The sequence below is a fragment of the Lactuca saligna genome, chromosome 4 (genome assembly GCF_052625555.1).
Source record: "Lactuca saligna cultivar CGN05327 chromosome 4, ASM5262555v1, whole genome shotgun sequence".
In the NCBI taxonomy this organism is placed as follows: domain Eukaryota; kingdom Viridiplantae; phylum Streptophyta; class Magnoliopsida; order Asterales; family Asteraceae; genus Lactuca; species Lactuca saligna.
This window is the reverse complement of record NC_136420.1, coordinates 333,040,443-333,044,157: the sequence shown is the minus strand read 5'-3', so window position 1 is coordinate 333,044,157 and position 3,715 is coordinate 333,040,443.

Genomic DNA, 3,715 nt, shown 5'->3' with positions numbered 1-3,715 from the left:
TCGTCTTGCCCTTCTCCCGGGCATCCATAACATAAGCTACATAACCGGTGCAACCCTACTGAAAATAGCGCCTCACCCTCGCGGCTGAACAAAGAACTGGTCCACACTGTGGCCTCTCGCCATGAATCACTAACTCTCCCCCACTGGGAGTGCGAACCCTCACTAGCTGTAACTCGCAATCAATCACTGCCCCGTTGGGACTCAACCAATCCAAGTCCACTATAACCTTATTCCCTCGCAGGGGAATAGGGACCAAATCCACCGAAAACTGTTCATCGAACAACTGAAGGGAACATCCTCTATGTACCCTGGCGACCCTCACGGTCCAGTCATCTGCTATCTCAACCTCTAGTGGACAATCCTGCTCCCCTATAGCTCTAATAAATCTCTTGCTAAGCGCTAGCGATACAAACGATCGGGTAGCCCCCAAATCAAATAATATTGTAGCAGAGATGCCGTTCATAGAGAACGACTCTAACAAAACATATAACCATAAGAAATATTCAATAATAATAATAAAGAGATGAAGGGAAAATACATACCCATCACCACATCAAGATTCGCTCGCGCCTCCTCTGCTATCGTCTGAAAAGCTCGACTCCTTGCCACTGGTGCCTCTGCTCGGCCCTGCCGGCCATCTGTAATCCTCAAAGTAGCAGGGGCAGGTGTAACCACCTTCCCTGCTGTAGCTAAACTCGGACACTGGGACTTTTTATGTCCCCTCTGATTGCACTGAAAACAAATCAGATCTGATGCTGCAATAGCGGTAGCAGGAGCCGTACAATCCCTACTCAAATTCCCAGTCCGACCGCACTTGTAGCAGCCATAACTCCCTGCCTTGCACACCCCGTCGTGTAATCTCCCACACTTGCCACATCGACCGTGGCTCTGCTGACTCCTAGATCTGTGATCTAAAACCTTGGGCTTTTTGCCTGAACTGCCTGTACCCGAAACCACCTCCGGTTTCCTCTTCTTCTCCATCTCAAGGTCAATCTCCCTCTCCCGAGCCCTAGCAATCATGTCATCCAGCGTTTTACAGCTGGACCGGCTCACAAACTGGCGGATATCACTTCGCAGCATCTCATGATAACGGGCCTTCTTCATTTCCTCATCAGCTGCATACTGAGGAACGAGAAGAGACCTCTCCCTGAACTTGGCATTGATCTCTGCCACTGTCTCTGTAGTCTAGGTGAGGTCCTAAAACTCCCTGGCTAACTGCTGCACCTCGATAACCGGTGCAAACTCCGCCCTGAACTTGGTGGAGAAATCAGTCCAGGTCATGGCATCCAACGCTGCATCATCTCCAATAGTATGTCCGACCTCCTCCCACCAATCTCGTGCCCTGTCCTTTAGAAGACAGGATGCCAATTTAACCTTATCCCCCTCGGGACACCTGCTCATGCGGAAAGCGTTGGCCACATCTGCCAACCATCTAGTACTCGATATGGGGTCCCACGCCCCGTGGTAATCTGGAGCTCCACATGCCCTGAACTCCCTGAACGTAAGTGTGCGCGACCCCATCATGGCTGCCATCTCGGCATGGAAGGTGCCCAATCTCTCATCCATCAGCTCTAGAATACCCTCCTTGATCGAACCGAAGATCACAGGAGTCTGCTCCAGTATGATGCGGGTAACCTCAGAAGACTAATTACTTGTTCATCTCTCATCCATCAGGTCTAGAATACCCTCCATGCAAGTTGTATAGCATGATGAATGAGAACTTTCAAGTATTGGAAAAATTAAGACTAATTACTTGTTCACATGGATGTGTGAGTCAAGTAATGGACTAAGGGATCGAGTACATAGTCATGTGCACTGATTAAGTCCACCACAAAAGATATAAGGCTATTCGTCATAGTTTACTAAAGCTCAGTAAATATGATTATACTTACAAGCTTAAGTGTAACTCTGAGACATTGGACAAGGTTCCAATGCATGGCAGAGCGAATAAGAAGAATCATATTAGGCAGAAGGATAAAAGTTTCTCAAATCTGAAAAGATGGGAGAGTACTTTAGTATCAGTTTTGTGATCATCTTAATGATTAAGAAACCATATCAAAATTAGTTCTATAAGGAAGTCTTAGTGCATTCTTATGACTAAGAAGAAGGGATCTTGAATTGTTGAAATGGTTAAATGAAGAAGATGAGTCATACTTCGTTCCAAAACAATTCTTAGAGTCATACTCCAAGATTGTAACTTGAGTGACACGTCTTTAAGAAGGTTTAAAACACGTGTCAAATGTAAGAGTAAAAGTTTTCTACTCTTGTACATTTGAAATTGGTAAGTTGTGATGTTTTGGATAAAACAAAGACCAACTGAGGCCAATTGTGTGAAGTGTTTGTCTTGATTAGAATCCGCACTATCTCTTGAATGTTTGACAAGGGAGTCGTATAGGTCAAGAGGACAGTGGGAGTCTTAAAGGTCTTGAAAGTCTCAAGAACTAATCAAGAATGAAACCTGAAGTTCCTCACTAGCACACAACTTGAGGTTTATAACCTATCGTGTTGACATATTCTGTGCCCATTCCAGTTAAAGTTGGCTTTGCATATGAGTTCTTAGAGTTCTCAATGTGTTTCATAACAACTTGGAAGCAATGGCAGGCCCTTGAGCTGCCAGGTGGCAAGAAATTAAGATTGAGTTCAGTCCATATGAGTTTGGATTTGATATTATCATTGTCTTGTGACTATGGTTTTGACAATTCACATGGATAAGAACACATACACCATTAAATCTAAGTGTCATAAGGTTTCTCTCCGATTCATGAAAATGATGGTGAGGAAACACTTTAACTAAGTAGATTTTAGTTAGATAGCAGTTGTGATATTTGCATTCTCAAAGTCGTTAGTGGAGCGTGTGTGGTTTACCGACACACTAACCTGGACTTGTGAGAAGTGGAAAAAAAGTCTAACCATTATGATTACAACATCCCTCTTCATAATTGTTTAGAAACACGAGTGTGCTATCTAAGGGAATGTGTATGTTTTTGATAAAGTTTTATCAAAACAATCCAGTATCAGAAATCTGAACTTTGGTAAGAAAGTCAATAAAGTATTGATTTCTAGAAGTTCAACTGATTTCTGAGTACATGTCAAAGCTAGTGGGAGCATAAGTGTTATGCTAATGATCATCATGTTAGTGGGAGCATGATAATTATGATAAATATTGCAAGTTAGCAATGTTAATTATAGAAAACAAAAGATTTCAATTGGGAAAGAGTTGTTTTGCTATAATTAAGGGAGAGGAAATTATACTTCATCTCAAATCTATAAGCTTAGATCGTGAGGGTTTAATCATTTAGTCAAGGACATCTCAAATCTATAAGCTTAGATCGTGAGGTTTTAATCATTTAGTCAAGGATATATATGAATTTCATGTTGGAATGGCTCAACATAAGGAAATTCTGTATATGGGTCCATTATTTGCGTTCTAAAATTCGATTATGATTACGGCATCCCTTTTCATAATCTGAATTATGAGAACTTGGCAAATAGAAATGGAAATGTTATAGCAAAAGACTGGTTTAGTCTTTATGTGAGACATCATGAATCGTGTCCCATATGCTTCGGATATAGGATCGATTACATGTGCTACAGTTATCCGTTCTAAAAGTTTCCAAATGCCTAGGGCATCAAGAAGGGAAAAGGTTAAAAGGATTAAACAATTGTTGAGGACAATCTAAGGTTTACCAAAGATTGGTTGCTCAAGGACAGTTGG